Genomic DNA, 22823 nt, shown 5'->3' with positions numbered 1-22823 from the left:
TATGTATATGAACTCTAGGAACTAAACAGGCAACAAATGCAGCTGTCGCCAGACAAGATGGTGCAAGAACATTTGAACAGAAAAGGGTAATTTAAGACATTTACATCATTATCAGTGTCACGGCTTCTAAAAAACTTTAACTTTTAGGTCTAAATTAACATGAACTCTATACTATTACCCATATTTGTAAAATTATAAATGTGGCTTACCCACTTTCTAAAAGGATAAACTGAAAATATCACCATTTTATATAAGAGTGATAGTTCATATAAAATATAGGGTTTCTGCAGCTTTTGTAAAGGTAAATTTAAGACTTTTTAAGACCAAGTTAAGAAAATTTAAGGAATAAATGGAAAGGAACACAAAGACATTCATCAAAATGAAGTGAGTTTAAACACATCTGCCAGTAGGGTCTGAAAAATTACCTTTTCTAAAGGAAAAACATGTTTATTTTATGACTTTATGCTCCAATTTATGACTTTAAAACTAAGAAACCCAGTCAAAGTGAAAACAAAATTCTCATAGTCATTAGAAATTCTCATAGTCATGAGCTGATAAATAGCTTAGAAGAAATAGAGTGTATTACTTTTTCAAAAATGTGTCAAATTTAAACCCAAAGACCAACAAGACTGCTAAAACAAATGAAACGCATAAACAAAAAAATCTCAAATCAAAGCTGTTCTTCATATTAACGCTTGTCTCGTTGACTGATCACTCTGTCAAGTTATATTTTGGGTAATTAGGTACCATTTAAATACCGAAGTTGAAATATCCCTCTCATTTAGACAGGAGGTGTTATCATTTCGGTCAGAGACAGAATCTAGAGACAGTCCCTAATCACACAGGATCGCCTAAGATAATGTAGTCTGTTTCCTAATGACCCTGCGCTCATGTCAAAGTCATTACTCTCCCGCTGAAGGCACATCATCTGCCTGGACAAGCCATAATTGGACTAAATGGTGAACTATGAAAGAACATTACACATGTCCCTTTATTAATTTGGGCACGGGAGTTTTGAAGTAGTAATTATCGGGGTCAGGTGGACAATGACAAATGAAAGATAGCGAGTGACTGACTGCTGCAACTTTGACTTTAGAGTCAATGAAAGGAAATCTGCTCTCTCGCTCATGGACGCCGGATACGATGACGTCTCTGAAAGCTCCTTGAGCCAGCCCGAGGGGAGACTGTGCCTTTGCTCTCATGTTTTTATTTAATGTGCAGTTTGTAAGAAAAGAGCAATGCAATCTTTTAGATATCCCTGTCATTTAACCTTTCTTCTTGTTCTGCGTTGAAGAAAACCGAGCCTGGTGGGACCCCGGGCCTCCCTACGCTCTGCAAATAACAGCGGGTTTAAAAGATGTCAACAGTAAAGGAATTGATTTTTTTGCCTTACACTGGAATTTTTTCAGCAGTGAGCTAGCAGGGGGTCTTCTGTGTGGAGGTGGTTTCATCGGAGGGGCTGGATTCATAAATGGTCCTAACAGTGTGTTTGGGGCTCGTGGGAAAGAGAGGGAGGCCCTCTTAGAGGAAGAAGAAAGTTTAAGTAAGTTTTTAAATCTCTGTTTGAGCACACCCAAGTTCACGCAAATATACCTAGTCAGGTGGAAATGACCTGTTTGTGGAACATTTCTCTTCATACTTCATACTTTTATTTTAGTATACTATTATAGTCTTTCTAATATTTTGAATATTTAATTTTTTTAAATTTTCCCTTTCCTTTCCTTTTTTTTTCCGTAATTTTGTTGTATTTGATCATTTTTATTATTTGTATTACTTCAACTTAAACTAAATGAAAATGAGAAATGCAAACTTTATTTATGTACTTATTTATTTTGACTTTTTATTCATTTATTTTATGATTATAGTTCTAGTTATCAACAATACTTCTGGCTCTAATCTCCAAAAATGAACATTGATAGAATTTCCTTTGATGATTCAACAGAATGTGCATCAAAAGGTCACTAGGCATTTGAATAATGTTTTAAATCAAACAATCTAAAAATTATAGTCCTGTGCCCTGACTGATATGAACAAATCAAAGAAATGTAAACTATCTACTAAAGAAAAGATAAGTGACTGTAAAACACCTTCTTACTCTACTTAATAATAATTGATAACGTATGGTGAGAGTTTAAGCCTTTTGATAAAAAATGTAAAGTATAAAATCTGTGTAGGTAGAATACTGTCAAAGTGGGATGCTTAAGTATGTTTTTTAATATTCATTCCATTTTCCTGTGTTTTGTAGATGTTTTTATTTTAATGGTTTGTGTCTAATTATCAGAAAAGGTGTCGTGAATATGCAACATCTTCATAATATGTCAACAAAAAATATAGCTTGAAACAAATGATAAAAGTGTTATGTTTGTTGTGCTTCTTCTCATCGTTCTTAGAAATGATCAGGCCTTCAGAATTTACATTTCTCAATCAGGACATGTAATCTTTTTACATTTCAACCACCATTTCTATGCATCACAATAAAAAACATTTACGGTACACAAAGTACATGCAAGCAGAGCACACGCAAGTGCATCTGAACCTCTAACCCCCGATGTCAGAGTACCTGCCTGAGCCGCAGCATCCTGTGTGTGTGTATGTGTGTGTGTGTGTGATAAATTAGCCTGAGCCACGTGTTCAGTCCTCTTGTCAATACTCATCATCATTGGCTAGAACCCCAGCGAAGAATCACAAACACCTTATCTGTTAACAAACATACATATACATGGAGCTCAAACATGTTTCCAGTCATGTGGAAGGGCGACCGGGCCCATAATTAGTGCTTGGTGTGGGGGAAGGAATTTTGGTTTTGTCGTCAGAGTTTTGTCTGGTTTTAAAATACATTCATCTGGTTTTAAAATCGACACGTCTCTGTCTGCGACGTGTCTGACGCGGGGCTTTTGTTTATAGCTAATGATCCATGATAAAACCATCATGAAACTATTCAATACAATCCTCAATCTGTCGTCTTTTCATCTTCACACAGCTGTTTTGACAAATTCAAGATTTTAAGACCCAGATGCACAGAGGATGATGAGAGAATCTGATGCACGAGTTTAATACGTCAAAGGCTCCTAACGAACCATTGTCAGAAGCTCATGAAACAGCGATGATGGTGTATTAAAGGATTTTGCAGGATGAATCCATTGCTCATCGATTTCACATTATGCGAGAGAAACATCCAGAAAGGTTTAACAGCAGGTAACGCTCGCTCTCTATCTCTGTGTTAACACCAAACACTTCACCAACACTGCACCTTATCTCCTACTGTTTTGACTGTCATCTCAGTCTGTAAGCTCGCCAGCGTGAGTTAATGCGCTGATAACTCTCCTTTGCCCTCAGGTGTGTCTGTGAGGCTTCTGTCAATCTTTTATTCTCTAAAATTAGATGAAGATGTGGGATTGCATTGTTGAGGATTCCTAAAACTTGATCTGAAGTTTTAGGAATCTTTTAGTATTAATGTATTAATGAAAAATGTATATATAATTAAGAGATACAAATATATATTTACTTTAAGATAACTTAAAGATTATAGGCCCTAAATACACCATCGGGGATAGGGCATGTTTGTATATATCATAATTAAAGAAGCAAGTTAAAAATAAATAAGTAAATAAATTATATATATATATATATATATATTTTTTTTTTCTAAGGGCATTTTTAATCATAAAATAAATACAATATAAAATATGAAATAGTATATAGATAGACAGACAAACTACTATAGACAGTTTAATATTTTAATATATATAATTTTTTAATTAAGTTAAATTTTTTTATATAATTTATTGATATTGTGTGAAAAATATGTACTCATACAATCAATAAAAAAAGTACTGTAGTATTTTAAAATGTAATAAGACTGTATTTTTGTAATACATTATTTTTTAACAATGTCAAGAATATCATCTCTACCATTACCAGAAAATGCAATATAACCATATATTAAAAACACATATTGATTTCTCATAATATGAATATTATATTTTTTCCACCATACTGTAGATGTTTTTTAAAGGCTTCATATTCAGATACAGTTTTATATCTGGTATATATAGGTTGATTTCACTGTGGCTTTGGTTCTTGTTTGGGGAGGGACTTTTTCTGTTTGAATGACCAATAGATGACTGGAAAAGCTGTTTGAAAACATGCATTACTTTTGCATTTGCATTTAGTCATGCCAGTATCACAGAAATTATGCATTTCACCTTTCATTTATTGGATATTGCTATTGAAGTAACAGAGTGACACAGGCTTACTCACGTATGTATTTACAGAAATAGATTTACTTCATAAAATCCTATTCCTGTAGGTCCCTTAGTTGAGCAACAGATGTAGGTGCTTCTTTGTGTTGGAGTCTTTCATTCTTTGCTCAAAGGATCTGAGTGATGTGGAACATCTGTGATTAGCCCACGATGTGTGCACCTTCTAATGATGAGCAAATTTGATATCCATGCTCCCATTAATATTTAATGTCCCAATAAGTCAGTACGAACACAGGCCAGTAATTGGTTGGGTAATTGAATTTGCTTGGGTAGTTTGACATCATTTTTCCATCACCGTGATGACACAAGACCTTCAGGAGAGTCTTTTAATAATCAAACGGTAATTATACTTTCTACGTGAGGTCCTATATTTCAAACCTGGTGAGCAGATAACATTTTAATTTCAGGAATTAAGGATTGGTCAGGAGTCAGAAGACATGAATGGCTTTGTTTATGGCTGTGTTGATGTTGTTTCAGATCTGTGTGGGATGTGTAAAGAATCAAAGCGTATTCTGATCACACAAAAGCATGTGTACAGGAACTCTTTTATACCATGGTGTCTCTTGAATAATGATTAAGATATTTTAAGAAAATTCCACCATCTGTTATTTGAATTTGATAAATAATTCACATGAGAGAAGGGGTTTAGATCTTTCTTATACATAGTATCTTTTCTCACTCAATAATGTATGATATAATTTTTTTTAATTTTTTCTAGGAACTTTTATCTTTTCCAAATATATAGCTGTTTTAATATATTATCAGATTAGTGAAGCAAATGCCATGCACATCTTGCTTACAGTTAGTGGCACTAGATTGTTTTTTATTGACACTGACTCATCTTAACCCAGAGGTCATTCAATGAAACAGCGCCTTTTCCAGTTCGATGGTTTTTGTAGTTACATTTTGCACATTGTTTACACACACACACACACACACGCGCACACACACACACACACACACGCATATATATATGTACACATACATATAATTGTGTTTTATCAGCTGTTTGGACTCTCATTCTGACGGCACCCATCCACTGCAGGGGATCCATTGGCGAGCAAGTGATGCAATTCAAAAATTGTTCAAATCTTTTCCAATGAAGAATTAACTGGCCTGAGGTTGAATCAATTTTCAGCAAACTTTCATTTTTGAGTGAACTATTCCTTTAAGCTTTCAGAAAAGTATCAGTGTAGACAGTTTTAAGGCTGCCACATTTACAGTTTAACTTTTTTTGATTTGCTTTATTTGATACTTCAAACAGACCTTCCCTTCTTAAAAATATGTAGTATTAAAATAAGCATATTTTAATGGCTTTTTTGGCTTTTTACTTTATTACATTTTTTTTTCTTCAGTTCTCACTCCCTGTTATGTCATTGTGTGTCCTTAGTGAAGACACAAATATTTGATCAGCTTAATAAGCAACCCAACAATGGCCAATTGGTTTTTAATTATAACATGGCATCATCTTGTTGGTAACGGACGCAGGGTCTTGAGCGAACCCGGCTCCCTGTTTTTATTTGCACCTCGGGTGATTACCAGCAGGAAGGTGACAAGATTTGACACTTTGCAGATAGATTAATTTACTGCTGGAGTAAGACCAGAGGTGATAATGAGGTCGAGGATTAAAAGCAGACAATCAGTGTGGCAACGTCACGTGATCTCGTTCACTTTCTCTCTGGTCACTGATCGTTCATGCGGTTCCAAGATCATCTCTGTCTTCAAGATAATACGAAAAAGGAGAAAAGAACGGGTCTCAGTTGACTTTGTTTAGTGAACTTCAGTTGTGTCTTTTTAGACTTGTGGTCTTGCGGTTGTTACCTACAAAAAAAATGTAGCCGTGTTTTACACCAAAATACCATAGTAAAACTACATGAATTGGAATTAACCTTCACGGCCATCTAAAAAATAAGTTAATATCATTTTGAAAGCCTCTTACGATGTTTGATGCAGATTTCTTATTAACTTATTCAGGTTTTACGATAATAACAATAGGAGCTAAATTATGTGTGACTCTGGACATCAAAACCAGTCTTAAGTCTCTGGGGTATATTTATAGCAATAGCCAAATTCTCAAAATCATAGATTTTTCTTTTTAGACCAAAAAAGTACAGATTTTCCTACTGTAAATACAGTATATTAAAACTTCAAAATATGCATTGCTAAGAACTTAATTTGGACAACTTTAAAGGCGATTTTCTCAATATTTAGATTGTTTTTGCACCCTCAGATTCCAGATTTTCAAATAGTTGTATCTCAGCCAAATATTGTCTGATCCTAACAAACCTTACATCAATGGAACGCTTATTGAAAATGTATCACACATATCATGGTGAAAATAGACAAATGGCAGATGTTCATGATGTGTGGCTATGAATATTTATGTACTCAGCCTTTCCACATTTTTATTTTTATTTCTTTTATTTCCATGGATAGTTAAATAGGATTTCCATACAACAGCTGTTCATAAATATACTTTTTTACTTTAACTTTTTAATTTATTTATTTACATTGAAAAAAAAATCAGTATAAAAAATTTACTGTTCAAAATTTGGGGGTCATTATTATTATTATTATTATTATTATTATTATTATTTATTTTTTTATACTTTTTTCAAAAATATGGTTTCAACATTGATAATAAAAAATGCTGAAGTTAAGAATTTATTTATTTATTTATTTTTTATCTGAGGAATAAATTATATATTAAAATATATACAAATAGAACTATTTAAAAAAAACTATTAATAGAAAATATATTTTAAAATGTAGTAATATTTTACAATATTGCAAATTTTAGTGTATTTTCATCAAATAAATGCAACCTTGGCAAGCATAAGATACTTTAAAAAACATGAAAAATAGGACTGAACTTTTGTTTTTAGGTGGTGATGTTTGGTATTTCCACAGCCACAGTAAGTGTGAAATGAACTAACGTGTCATCAGTGTGTCATTTATTTTAGCCATATGATACTGACTAGTTAAGAGCACTTGAGCTGTACTGAGCCGTCTTTGAAACGGCCTACTGCTGACCAGAGTGTCGCCTTAAGGGTGACACGCTCAGCCTGAGGCGGTCTTCTTTAATTATTCTCTGTTTAACCTTTCCTTGAGTCAGAGGGAGGCTGAACCATAGAGGGCCGTTTAGTGTAATGAGGATCCTCATCAAAAAGCTATTGCTAGAGCTAAGACTGTTTGACCCACTGTTCTCTGTCTCTCTCACTCTCTTTTACACACACACACACACACATACATACATCAGCTATCCCACCAGAGCCCTGGGCACCACCGCTATGCACACTGCTCCTCATTTCACATTAAATCGCTGGCCTGACTGAGATGTCATCTATAATTAATGACCACTTCAGAGTGTAATTTATTGAGATCTCACCTGTGGCCGTGTCCCCATCCCTGCTGGACTTTCAGACCCCTCCCTGCTCCACCTCCTCATGTTCACACAATGCGTACATACAGAAATAGCAGACGACTCCACCTGATGTTCACCACTTCACATACTGAATGTTAGAAGAAGATATCACACCTTGCACAATCATGTCAGGTATCCAGAAAATCACACCATACAGGAATGTTTAAGAATGGATCGCTGAAAACCCCCTCCTTAATAATTATTGTGGTTATAGCCCTGCACGGAATTGTTTACATTTTGGTCTTGGCTAAATGTTCCAACTGAAGCATCTGTTTTTAAAGTGATAAAAAAAACCTCATGTGGTTCCAAACCTGCATGGCTTAATTTCTTCACAAAATTACAGTAGATATTTTGAAAAAGTAATTTTTAATTCTTAAAAAATCTTCATTTAGGTTTTGCAGAAGAAACGATTGGAATGAACTGACTGATGAATGATGACAGTATTTTCATTTCTGAGTGAACTGTCCCTTTAAATTACCTTATATGGAGTGCATAACTTGTAAGGACTTTTATGATACTTTTTATGGTCCTTTACTTTTTTGATTAAAAAAAAAAATACAGTAAAATCAGATACATTGTGAACTATTATTGCAATTTAAAATAACTGTTTTCTATTTTTATATATATTCAAAATGTAATTTACTCCTGTGGTCAAAGCTACATTTTCAGAATCATTACTCCAGTCTTCAGTATCACATAATCCTTCAGAAATAATTTTAATATTTGCTTCTCAGTTAATAATAATATTAAATTTTTTTTTTCTCCAGGATTCTTTGATGAACAGAAAGTTCAAAAGTATGGTATTTACTGTATTTGTCATATAATTAATTTGTAACATTATTCATTTTAATTATAAATTTATTGCATCTTTGCTGAATAAAAGTATTAATTTCTTACTAACCACAAACTGTTGAATAGCAGTGTAAAGGCATATAGGTTCGGAACAAAATGAGGGTGTTTAAATTATAAATTTCACACTAGCATTTATAAAATTGTTCAATTTATAAGCTAGAAATCAAAACAATGTTCCTTTCATTGGTGGGTTTATTGGAAGACCCCGTCGTGTGTGATTTCAGATTGATGGCCATCAGCCAGATCCTCTTTGGTTTAGTCTTAGTTAATTCCTGTTGTAGACGTGCCAGGACTTGCTGTCATCTGATTACCTGTGTGTATCTCTTAGACTCAGTTGGCAGATGCCGGTCTCCATCTGCAGGGTCTGTGAGACATTCCCCATCCGCACTGGAACAGAATTCCACAGGGAAGCCCTTACTCAGAGACTGAGTGTAAACGTGCACTGATGACTGTTGTGTATCATGACCACAGATTATGCAGAGCTGTAGTTAGGCTTAAGTTATATTTTAGGTGCCGATGTGCTCTTAGTCACTGAAGAGTAATGCAAGTCAGATGAAACCCAGCGGTACTAGAAAGGCCTCCTTCCCCTGCTGAGTTCTCCTCCGCCTTCACGGCAACCTCTTCAGTACCCGCTGACTCCTGCAGGGCTGCCAGCTGTCAGGGAACCTCTCCTCTTTCACTCTCTCCAGCCATTAACCATCATCACCCAGAGTCAGGAGAGCCTACTTCACTCTTCAGCTACTCACATGACAGGCCTTGCTTTACACTTTCAAGTGTTTTGCTCCAAAATGCACACTCTGAACTCTCTAAACGTAGTCTTTAAGTAGATTTTAGGTTTGATTCCACATTTTGAAATGCTACATCCGTCGTATGTGTTTTCATGCAAGAATCTAGGTACTTAGAATCTAGGAATAGGGGTACTTTCTAGACTAGACTAGCGCAATTATTAAATCTCTTTCTTGTTCCCCCTTTTTTGTTACATATACATGGATAAAATGTGGCTAATATTTCTATACTTCTGCTAATTAAATAATACCGGCATTTAAAAAAAAATTCATTAGGCTATTTTTGGCGCCCCCTCAGCACTTGGTGCCCTACGCACAGTGCGTGGTGCGCGTGGTGGGAGCGGCGGCGCTGCATGCATGTAGTACTCAATATGATAGACTCAACTCAAAACTGGTTTCAGTGTTGTGAACTGAATTCTCTGAATGCATTACACTTTGCATTGTGATTTTTCAATTATTGCAGTGCATTCTGGGATTGCTTAGTCCAAATAGAGGTGTACACACAAACACTACATAAAAATCCACACAAACACACACACACACACATACATACATATATACATACAGTATATGCGTGTGTGTGTGTGTGTGTGAGAGAGAGAGAGAATTGGATGTTGGATATATAAGCACATTACCAGTCAAATTTTAGAATAATTAAGATTACTATTATTTATTTTATTTGTTTATGTCTTTGCTTATTTTATTTGATGTTACAGTAAAACTGTAATATTGTGAAACTTTATTACACTTTAAAATATTTTTGTTTATTTGAATGTATTTTAATATTTAATTTATTCATTTAAAATGTAATTTATTTATAATCTGCAATACCAGGGTTATAGTTAACTAAAACCATAAAAGAAAAAAAAAATCTCATTTTCATTTAGTTAAACTTGATCTACTAAAATAAGTAAAACTAAAACTGAAATAATAAACATTATATAGACAAAAACTAATAAAAATGACAGAAACACAACAAAATTCCTAAAACTTTAATTTAAATTGAAATGAAAAAAAAAATATTGTTAATTTTAAGGTGAATGTTATATTTAGATAACACTGTGCTATACTAAAAGTTTTGGTTTAGAGAAAACCCTAAGTAGGATGTTTGAAGAATATTACAGCGCTGCCAGAGTCACCCAGACACTAGTCAAGTGATTTTACTTAGAAACGTCCTTCTGTTGAACAGCAAACACCTCTCTCTCTTCCTCTCCCTCTACTCTTCTTCTTGTAGTGTCATGTTCTACAAACCAGCGCATCGGAGCAGTCCTGACAGAGCTAGTTATACTGTATCAATGTGATATTTATCACCTCAGATAAAGAAGAAATTAGTGTGAGAATGAGGTCGTACATCACTGCAGGTTAGATTAGGTGTCAAAGGATAAAATCAATGACGAAGCCATGTTTGCCTTCCTCAGATGCAGCAGAAAGTGGCGAAAGGCAAAGTCGCCTCGGGTCGACAACGCCACTGTGACACCTTGCCTCAAGTCCCTGTTTGGTAGCACTAGGAAGACACACAACCGACAGTGTTGATTCAAAACACTTTTTGTAAATTTTTGGTACTTTGTTAATCTCAGTGCTCTGTTTCCACTCCACCCCGCCTAGAGTATGTACAGATCTTTCCCTCAGTCTTTAGTGCAGCTGTGACCCTGTCTATCAGCCCTACTAATGTGCGTCAGTGAACGGGAACGGAACAGATGGAAATCCGATTGAAGAGACGAGATGCTCCTAATTACCTAATGAGGAAAGGGATCAGCTTGATTTGTCGCTTTAGCACTCTTGTTAGGTTAAGTGGAGGGAATCGACTAAGAAGCCATCATGGTTCAATCTATCCTGAACTTGGATATTGGAAATCAGAGGTGAGGTCTAGGAAAGAGACACATTGTCTGAGATCTGCAGTGTGTTAGAAACCCTGAAACTTCTAGAATTAGATAACTATATTTTGTTTAGTCTTTACTTCATTATTTGACTTATTTTTTATTTTATTGGATTTTGTTTGCTTCAATTACACTTTTATTTTTAATATTTTTCATTTTTTAAAACTGCACCAATGTCATTTATTTAGTAGTTATTTAGGTTACATTTACATTTTTATTAAATATAAATGAATTAATTTATTTATTCCATTGTTCATTCCTCCGATCATACAAATTCTAAAATCTCATTAATTCATATTCCAATTCAAAAATGAAATTTCAGAATTTGAAGTCTTACAGACTCCTTTTAAAGCTGTATGAAGTTTCTTCAGTTCTTTAAAAAAATACAGCATATTGATTTGGAGCCAAATTCTATTTTATTAAAACAATTTTTTAGTAAGAAATCCAGTCAAAATAAGACACCTGGCTGTTGCCCTTCGCATTCAGATAAAATATAAATTATGCTAACAAATCATCCCTCTCTGGGTTTTAATGCAGCTTTTAATTATCAGACTTTTAATTAGCAGTCCTACCTAGATGCATAAAGAACATAAAGGTCCATATGTTGATCCAGGCATCCTCTATGTCCTGAATGTATGATATAACTGTGAGTATTCTCTGGGAGGAGAGTTTTCAGCTTCTGTCACTATGAAGAAGTGTGTGTCCATGTAATCTCTGCTTCGAGGTGTGTGTTGTTCCATATGGAGGCCGATCTCAGCATGTGCGCTGTGTTTTCCTCATCCGTTCTGCTGTATATTGACCATGTTGCACATTATAAATCAAAGACGGCGAGGTTCTCCTGCAAGTGGCTAATGAAAGCTCATTTTTAACATCGCTAAATGGTCCTGACAAAAAGTCTAATGAGGAAATCAATAATTCAGTGATTGTTGTCCTGCTTATACTAATAGATCCAGGTTGTTGGGGCTGGGATCCAGTGAAGAGGAGTTTTTTACCGCACAGTTTCTGAACATCAGCATGTTTTAAAAGGTTTTTCCCCAGCCACTGACCCCTGATTGATAATCTGTTGTGGATTTGCGACTGATGAAAGAATTTTGGTCGGATTCAAGTTGTGGACATTTAAGAAGTGCTGCTGCCATTAATTTAAATAGAATCCATTCTGTGTGAAATTAGATGAGAAAGTACCTGTCACCTCCCTTTTAATTACAGAGGCACAGATTGATGTTAGAATGAGAGTGCTTTAAAACAGCTTTTATGCACTTATCTTTTTCTTCTTTTACAATATTGCTGAAAAGTCAAATGCTTACCCCAACCCCCCACCCCCCATACAACCATGCTAACAAATACCATGGCTCACTGCATGATCACTGCTTCATCTCTTTTATTTTACTTTAACCAGATCCCATTTTCTTCTGCTTCAGAATGTATAATTCTCTAAATCTGATGTTTGGTCCCTGCTGTAGAAGGTTCAGGTGTGTGAGGCTTCTGGTAATGAAAACAGATGGTGGTTTGTTCTGGTGAGGTCACTGATCATGATCCTGGTCCCCAGAGAGACTTTGTGTGGGGTGGGGGATAGGGGTCCGGCTCCACAGCCCACTGGTAATTGAAGGGGCAGCTACATTACCCTCTCTGGACCCTAGCTGGGCTCTTTGATGGTAGGGGTTTGCACCAAGCGCTTCAGTGTTTGAGTCATCCTGGATATTCATCATTTTCTTTACTCTAAAGCATTCATTTATATTTTCATTTTGAGTCTTACTTTTAACATGTCAAGATGAACATTATTGTATGGTTATCCGTACATAATTTTATCATATCAAATATGATGCATCAGGCTTTCAAGGAACATTTATTTGTTCATCTCTTGATCATCATTGTTATGCATTGTTTGCCCCCATTATAAAATTAAGCCTTTAATTAAATACAGTCTTACCAAGACATATTGTTGAGAATCATAGAGTGATGACAACTGATAATAGTCTGTTATACTGTCATAAAGTTCTCATTGGTTTACATTCGAAGCTATCAGAATTTGGTCATATAAATATCAGCATCTGAATCGTAATCTATATATATATATATATATATATATATATATATATATATATATATATATATATATATATAAGGCATGTGCAATAAAATATCCAATATCGACCAATTACCATTATGGTATCCATATATTCTGCATCCCTAGTTATCTGCTCAGATATTTAACCACCGTGTTTATTGATTGCATAACATGTAAATACTACTTTTTACATAAAAATTTTCTTGGTTTCAGGACGAAGAATAAGCTTTGGTACTTTGAGTTTGGAACCTCAGAGACCTTCTCGGCAACTTGCAAGACGTTGCATGATTATCTTGAGGTGCAGGTAATGAGAATAAGTGAGAAACCACATGCCTTATCAGCTTTCTAACACTTAACACTCCCTGCTGATCCACTGGAAAGAACTGTAGTGTTTTAATTAAAAAATAAAAAAATTACATTTTGCCAAAATGCCTTTCAAGATTTGTTGCATTCACACAAAATACTGATGAATTCAGGTTAAGTGAAGGACCACTTAAAAAAAGGAAAACTAAAGTAATATGTTAGGGCTAATGCAACAGTGATAGATTATTCTTCATTGACTGGCCAAAGTCATTTATTCATTCACTCATATAATTGTAATGTAATATACATTTATGATGTGTTTCATGCACTGTTTACACTGCAACTGCAAATCTTTCCCATGTTATTATAGTGTGATGGTGTCACCCTGAACCTCAGCAGCATCTCATTGGAGGGCATTGCCAAAATGGTCTCTGTCGAACAGGAAAAATTTTCCAGAAAAGAAGACCCCAATTATTGACCCCAAACAACTTGTCTTTGATGTCCAAGGTATACAAACACATGTTCTTTCCATATCAAAAATAGTTTGATAGATATATTATTTATTTTAATATTTTCATTTTTCTTTTGTTTATAAAAAAGTAAATAAAATTATTTGTTTATTTGTTTTTATAAAAATGCTGTAAAATGCTGTCAATAGAGCTGAACTTTTAATGAACTTGGAACATTTCTTTAAGGGTCACCTTAACGTTACTGGTTTGCAAAGTCCTTGTCTTCATACCTGATTAATCAAAGGCAACTTCAGAAGAACTTTTCTTTCATGATGAATATTTCACCAGTGACACACTGAATCATGGCGAGTGGCTTTTGTTTGGGTTGAAGGGATGCAGTTTTAATGTCAGTGTTTGGGATTGTCAGTGGCTCTGTAATGGCCTGAGCTAGCGTTGGTGGGCAGACCTGTCTAATCAAAGCAGACTCAACTGTACCACAGTTAAACAGGCTGATTGGGGTTTCAATAACTTTCTAAAGAAGCAAGCTTACTGTCACATACGTCTGCTGCTGCTGCTGCTGCTGAAATTACCATCATGCAGATTCCTGTTTTTCAAAACACAAAATGTCCACAATTTTCAAGCAAGTTGTGCATCTGTGGTGCTTTATAGTCTAAGACTTAGATGGTACTCCCAAGAATCGACCGCAGTCTGTTCACTATCAGTTTAATGCTTATTGCACACAAAACTAATCACTGAATTTGCCAGATTAGTGATATCACATGTTTAAAAAAAAAATTATGTTTTGTTGGCACTTAGTAGCAATTTAACTAGATAAGCTGAATAACTGGCTTTAAGTTATGTTTGTGAGTTACTGATTGCTAATAGAGCCTTCCTCTAAGTAAAACGATCTTACGATTTGCTTAATAGACTTCATCGTTTGTTCCTTGAATGTTCTTATGGGGGGGAAGCATACATATTCATACAAATCACCAACTCATAAAATAGTTACAGTACATTTTCTCATGAGATCAGATTGGTCAGGTGTCCTGTTCCTGTCAGAGTGGGCCATTTTTGGTCAAAGTAAGCAGCCATTTCACCTAGAGACTGTTGTGATTGGGATGAATCCCAATATAAATGCTTCTGAATGCAAGAAATCGAGCAAACACTGCACCTGTTAATACAACTGAGGCACCAAACGCATAACCCTTACACGGAGTTCCCTGCCAAAAGATATTTACCCCAATCCTGTCAAAGTGCAAAAAACTGCACAGACTTGTTGTTGAGATAAACACTTAGATCTTCCCTCCACAGAGGATCATCAAGGCAGAACACTGTTCACTAATCTAGAAATGTGTACGCCGGTTGTCACCACACTGGGGAAAATTCATGTATAGTGCTGCTTTGAGAGCATTGATTGTAGTTTTGAAGAATCTCTTTGGACCGTTATCATGGGACCGTTTGGGATCACAAAGTACAGAATGAAGGGTGAAACGTCAGAGTCTGTTCGAGTCTTGCAGTCACAGAATTTGAAGTTCCCTGATGATAAATCACCCATTTGAAAGAGATTGTCAGTTATACTTTCTTGTTTTCGAAAGTTAAAGAGTTTACTTGCCTGGCCCAGCTGCTTTCTTTCCAGTCGATATAGGTGAAAATGAATTATAACCTCTAATATTAGTATAGGTACTCATGTTTTGTACAGTACATCAGTATCAGTACATTTACATGCCATAACTCCATGGTATCTCATTCATTAAACTCTTTAATCTGTCCACCTCAGTTAAACCCCAAGTACCAATCCATTATCTCAGGTGTCTTTAGTCTGAGGCCCTCTTTACAGTTCATCCAGCCCTTTGCACTCTTTAATTTTAGTCAATATGAATCAGTTGCTGATAAATGCATCCATTTGTATCATGCATGTTTGCACTTATTTCCTGCCGCTGCCTCTCTACTGTTTTTTACAGTTGGGTTAAAGTAGAAATGGAGCGCTTGGCAAATAAAATAGGCTTCTGAAAAGGAGAGCGAGAGGACAAACCCCTGTACCCTCCATTCTATTCCATTTACTCTGGAAAAAAGATCAATTGATTGGCGCGAAGGCAACCGTGAGCCCAGGTTTGGATGAGAGAAGGCACTTAGCCTTGGATTTGAAAGCCTTCGTAGATACAGCTTCATCTGAAGGAGCTCTGAAGGTGAGAGGCCTGTGCTTGTCAGATTAGTCGAGGGAGCATTGGCTGGATGGTAAACAGGGAGTGCATTAGCCCCCGAGGCCTGGCTCTCAGATGGGGTAGAGTCTGACCTTTTGGGAGCAGTTGAGTGGCCCCACTGGTGACGCTAGGAGACAGCCTCCTCAGGTGGAAGGGAATGGAGGCAGGCTGAATTATTCAATATGGACGTGGGCTGCACTGGGGCTACTGATGTCCCCAGACACACTGTGCAAAATCCCTCCAACCCCTCCTCCCATGCACCTCAGCCCTCCCTGCGCCTGTCACTCCATGTGTGTCATGAGCAACGCAGGCTGTTCAATCACACAGAAAAAAAAACAGGTGACAAGAAAACACCATTATAAGGTGCATACAGCTTTTGTATGTGTGTGCATGTGCAAAAGAAAGAGAGGTTTGTGTTCAAAAGTGAAGGTGATTGTAAAATACTTTTTTCGCTTCCCAGCTTTACATGCAGTGTCTTTTAGAAATGGATGTGGAGATTGAAAGCGTAAGTGTTTCAAAAAATTCTACCAGTAATGTCAGCTTGGGGTGGGGCTATTTGTTTTAAAGCAGTTTGATTGGAGTCTTCAGAAAACCTGTTTGAAAACAGTCATTATTTCTGAAATTCTGTTCAGAATCACACACTTTATTTTTTTATATATATTTTTAGAAACAAGGGGTTAAGGTTTGGCCAGTTAACCCATGCTGGTAGATTTTCAAACTAAACCTTTATGTGGACAAAAGGATCTTTTTTCAATGGGAGCCATTCAGAAAACCATGTACATTTATTTGTATGCATATTATTTTTAAGATTTATTTTTTATTTGAATGTGTTTTTTATAACAATATTTTATTTAAGTTTAGCCTTGTTCCTAATAATTAAAAATATATATTATTTAATTTAATTTGACTGAAATTGTACTTTTTATATTTGTTTTTAGAATATAATTCGAGCCTGGTTTTTGTTGGCTAGTAGATGTTTCACCGGCTGCGTGTCTAAAATCACATACTGTCTGAGTAGGGACTATATTTCAATTCAAACTTACTTTGCAACTGATAAAAATATGTTCTATATTTAGTATGAATCTCGGTAGTATGGATAAAATTCAGATGTACTACATCTGCCTACTGTCCCGTGAACTACCAGCATCAGTTGTGCTGCTTCACTGCCATTCAGAAAATCTCTCCCATGGCCTCATGGGATAGTAAAGTTTCCATCGAATACGTTCTTAAGAATCTTAGAAGATGTAGTAGGTCATCTGAGAACTTTTTGCGCATACTAGATAGTAGTATTCAATTTTGGATGCGACGCAGATCTGGGGCAGCATTGACCAACTGGACATTAATTGAAATAAATGGGAATGCAAACCCTTGGTGTTGTGGTGTTGATGTAACTTAACATTCGTGTTTAGACAATCTATTAAATACCCATTTGAAAAAGAGAGAGAGAAAACAGCTCCCATCCTGAGCATGTGAAACTGTAGTAGAGTGTTTTCTCTGCTCCCTCAGGTGTTTCGAAATCCCCTCAGCCTCTCTCTCAAGCAAAAACAGTAGTTCTGTTCCTGGCTTCTGATTGGTCAGTAGTGTTTGAGCCATACTAAAATACATTTTAATATGACTTGAAACACCTGTTAGCACCCAATTCAAAGAATCTAAGATACATAATAAATGCAAGGTACATAATATAACAGAATAAAAGATAAATATGTATGAAGAGTAGAATAGAATAGAATAGAATAGAATAGAATAGAACAGACATAAAAAACATGATACATGTGTTCATTAAGCTATAGTGCATATGTTAGTGGAGAGAGTTCGAACCTGGCTTGCAACATTTCCTGATCCCATTCCTCCTCCTCTTTCCATCTCACTTAGATTCGAAAAGTACAAAAAAAGATCAAAATTATAACGTAAAGAGAAATTGTTGCAGTTCAACGAACCTGACAACACCTTGCATTAGCTCTAGTCAGAGCTTTGCCAGCTCTCACTTCTGTTTATTTGTGTGGTTTGACTGTTGCCTGTGTTGTGGACTGAATGATGTGTGTGTGTGTGTTTGAGGAGGAAGAGAGGAAGACTCATAGGAGCTGTTACTGAACAGATGGTCCCAGCGCGACTCTGGACCTCCGACCGAGGAAAAATCAATGCTCATAACTTCAAAACAAAAAAGAAATTAATAAATATGGAGGAACTCAAGATTGCTTTACGTCAGTGTCGCATTCTAATTAATAGGTGTGTTGTTTGTGGGTTGTTGGTGTTCTTTTCTCCCCTCCTTTTCTTCAACGGTGACAATTTATGCTTTTTTAGAGCGGAAGGCAGACTGTGAAGATTCCAAATCAAGCTTGTCTGCTTTTCTCTCTCTTTCCTTTTCTCTCCTTCTCGCCCCCCCCCCCCCCCCCCCCCCCCACACACACACACACACACCTCAATTGTCTGTTCCTCATCTTCTCTTTTGGTCTTTCTCCTCATAATTTTCCCCCCGACGTCCCCTACGGGGTCAGGCTTGATGTTTGGTAGAAAGTGGATGGTATAACAGGCTAACACATTTTGACAGGGATATTGATATTGGTTTGTGGCTCGTTGGTTTGTGTATTTCATGTACGTTCATGATCATGCTAAATAATTCACTTTATGTATTAGCACATGTCTTACATATGTTACATATATTGTTTTTAATCATTTTGTTTATGATGCATTCAGATACATCCTGTAAGATTCAAGATTTTATGTCTGGATCTAAAAGAAACTGTCAGGTCATTGAAAATTCAGGGACTTTATCCAAACTAGACATTTTATCATATTTGATGGTAATTGAAATTTTTGCTCATTTTTAGTTCAGGTTGACCCCTGTTTGTTTTCTGTCTGTCCCAAGGTTTCGTTCTGTCTCTTAGACCTGTCTGATCAGCTGTTGGAGGGGCTGGGGCTGGAGGGGGCAATGGAAATGGGGCAGATCTACACAGGTCTGAAGAGCATAGGCAGACGTCCATCATTACCAGGTTATAAATTACATTTTAAAATAGTAAACAATTGTTTTCAATTGTAATAATAGCTTACAACAATTACTATTTTACTGTATTTTTGACCAAATAAATGCAGTCTTGGTAAGCATACGAGACTGCTTTCAAAAGCAAAATACTGTACCAACTCTAAACTGGGTAGTGGATTATTTTGAGGGACTATGTGGAATATTTGTACACTACTTTGACTACATTCAAAGATCATTTGCCACATTGTTAGAATTGTAAGACTAGAAAAAAAAAAAAAATCAACGGTGCAGAAAAACAATATCTGTAAGTGTATAAATATATACTGTATATAAATAAAACAATTTGTTTAATTAAAAAAAAAATGTTTTACTTCATTTAACATATCTTCCTGTTTAACATATCTTCCAGTATTATATAACTATATTCTATTGACAGAACCAGTAAAGCCCTCCCAATGCAAATTGATGGTGAGCCACGGATGCAAAGCCCTTGCACTGTAAATACTGCATGACATGCACATTATATTTTTCTACTTACTTAACACCTTGATATTACGTTTTAATGTTTTTATGAATGTTTAAGAGTTTGACTTTTTTTTGCCATTTTCTCACTTTTCACTTCTTTCTAAACTGGCTTTAGTCGGTCATTCTTCGATTCTCCTGATATCACGTGTAAAAACCACAGCAGCATTTTACGAGCAAGCTGAAAAAATGCTCCAGCCCAAAACAACCACCTCATTTGCAAGACTCGAAGCTTTGTTTGCTTTTAATTTAACTTTCTCTTCTCTGAAAGCATTTTCTGAAGTGCAGTGTTCATTTACATACACTTCATTTTGTCGATGCCTGGAACCCAAAAAGCATGACAACACAATTAATTGGAAGGAGCACTTGTACCTGTAGATTAAAACTCTGGTTAAAGGTAGACACCAACAAAACGGTTATCATAGCAGGTGATCTCCATGGCAACCTATGGCTTTGTTGAGGCTTAATTAGTGTCAGTAAACGTAAGCAATGCTTTTGAGGCACTACAGTCAATATTCAGGTGTTCCAGCTTATCCTCAGCAAAAGTGATTATGCTAATCCATTTTTAGTTTGCTCGTGACGGTTTAGGTGTAAATCAGTTTGCATTACATGATTTTTCATTATATATTCCTGGTAATCAGTGTGGAACTAAATGGAATATTTTTATCAAGTAATATCACTAAATACAGTATTTTTCCAAATTAAAATTTTAGGAAAATAATATCCTAAATAAATACTTGTTTCTTCTTTTCAACATTTTGTATTGTGTTATTTAGCAATAAAGATTTGTTTTATTCCACGGAGGAATATCAAGTTTATTATTCATAAAAATAAGCTAAATCCCCACTTTATGGCTCCTAATTTAATCTTCCAAATTGGTCCAGAGAGGCACTAAAAAGGGCATGATTGCAGTAAATTTGCATTATATATGAACACTCTCGATTTCACCCCATGTTAAAAATGTCATGTTGACTCTTCCTCTTAATTAAACCTAAATGCTCCAAAGGTTTTCTTTTTGAGGTGTTCAGTATAACCATTTACCTTCTTATTGCCATTACTGTGTCTGCATACTTTCATGAACAAGGCAAATGGGTGAATTCAAAGTGAAGAGCTTGATATTTACCATCACCTTTGATGTGGAATTATAATTGACCCACAAATAGGGAATTCAGCATCCAATTAAATGTGACAGGTACAGAGTTAATAAACAAGATTTTAATGACACTTACATTTCACATTCACTGGCTGTTTTTTAATGTGTTCATGTCTTGGAGAAGCCTTGGGAAAAAATGTCTGTGTTTTATTTTAAAACAAAACTGCTTGGTTTTTGACTATAAGAATCAGATTGAAAGCATTTTGCTGTATTTTGTCTTTACAAGACATGGTTGTCATGGTCACAAGGTGCTTTGCTCATGCATATTCATGTGCTGTGATGCACTTCTGCCAGAGCTAAAGCAAATGTGCGACTTCACCTTTCCTTTTCTTGCAATGGCAGCATGTAAGGATGTGAGATACTATTACACATCCTAATAACTGAATTCTTAAGTTTCTTGTTGGGCCTGGTTATGTTTTACTCTTAATATATTTTTCATTTCATAATAATGTTATGAAAATGAACTGAAAATAAACTTGCCTGATGTATTTGCATGTTGGATCAAGATCTTGAGGAACCAAGGAACTGACTCTTTTGGTGGATAAAGAGATTTTTATATTGTATAAAAGTGAGTGGTGCATTTTAAGCCTGGCCTGTTATAACCTGCATATATGATGCTTTTACTAATATTGAAGCCATTAAAAAAACATTATTAATGTACAGCATCAAATATACTTGTGGATTTTAACTATATTTAATATTATATTTTCACAGAATGATCTTGTATGAGATCGAACTGTTTAAGATCCCAGATTTATATTAGAGAAAACATTTTTACAAAATACAATTTTAATTTCAAACATTTTATATAATGCCAGATGCTGCCATGATAATTTGTCTGTTCGTACCTCTAACAAACACACCTACTTTTATCTTTTGAACCTGTCAGCTTGCTGCAAGCCTCACCTCTTGACCTGACAACAAATGGATCCCTATGGTTGTAACCTTTTTCTCTCATGTCTCTTAGTTGAGTATTATATAAAGTCAAATAAAAAAAGTTAACCTGTCAAATGAACATCCATACCTGCCCTGCATTCTGTAAAGCACACAGGATTATACACTGCATCAAGAAAGACTTAAAATGTCAGTTTAGGTTTCCATCAGTTCATGTTTATGTGGTGGTTTACCTGGTCCTGCAAAAGTGACGTTAGATGATTCTTAAAGACGTGATTAGAGCTTTGAGATAAGGACCGACACTGGACCGACACTTTTAGCACGTGTTAAATATGGTGCATGTAAATGGATATAATGAACTTCATCTCAAAGGTCAGATAAGGTGTGAAAACAAATCTATATCTATATGTGTTATGGAGGGAAAAATACATCCTCCTCACTTGATCCCCACAAACCCTACATAGTTAGCACAAAGCACAACTTATATATATACTGTGTGTATATATATATATATATATATATATATATATATATATATATATATATATATATATATATATATATATATATATATATTCAAATATAATCATCCACAAAGATTTAGACTTCAGATTCAAACAAATTAAAATATTAATCTAAGTGATCCTTTGTCAATCTTTTGTAATTTTTGTAATATGAAAGGAGAACAATTTGAATTACACACAGCATCAAGAAAGACTTAAAATGTCAGTTTAGGTTTCCATCAGTTCATGTTTATGTGGTGGTTTACCTGGTCCTGCAAAAGTGACGTTAGATGATTCTTAAAGACGTGATTAGAGCTTTGAGATAAGGACCGACACTGGACCGACACTTTTAGCACGTGTTAAATATGGTGCATGTAAATGGATATAATGAACTTCATCTCAAAGGTCAGATAAGGTGTGAAAACAAATCTATATCTATATGTGTTATGGAGGGAAAAATACATCCTCCTCACTTGATCCCCACAAACCCTACATAGTTAGCACAAAGCACAACTTATATATATACTGTGTGTATATATATATATATATATAT

General features: G+C 35.4%; 1 pseudogene; it reads left to right on the top strand.

Annotated features, from left to right (window-relative positions):
* The window catches only part of LOC128028825 (diacylglycerol kinase beta-like), a 29736-nt pseudogene extending 10026 nt beyond the window's left edge, over positions 1 to 19710 (top strand).
* Positions 19711 to 22823: the final 3113 nt, after the last annotated feature.

This window comes from Carassius gibelio, chromosome A15 (assembly GCF_023724105.1).
Source record: "Carassius gibelio isolate Cgi1373 ecotype wild population from Czech Republic chromosome A15, carGib1.2-hapl.c, whole genome shotgun sequence".
NCBI classification, from domain to species: domain Eukaryota; kingdom Metazoa; phylum Chordata; class Actinopteri; order Cypriniformes; family Cyprinidae; genus Carassius; species Carassius gibelio.
The sequence above is the reverse complement of the archived record's forward strand: the minus strand, read 5'-3'. Positions and strand labels throughout refer to the sequence as shown.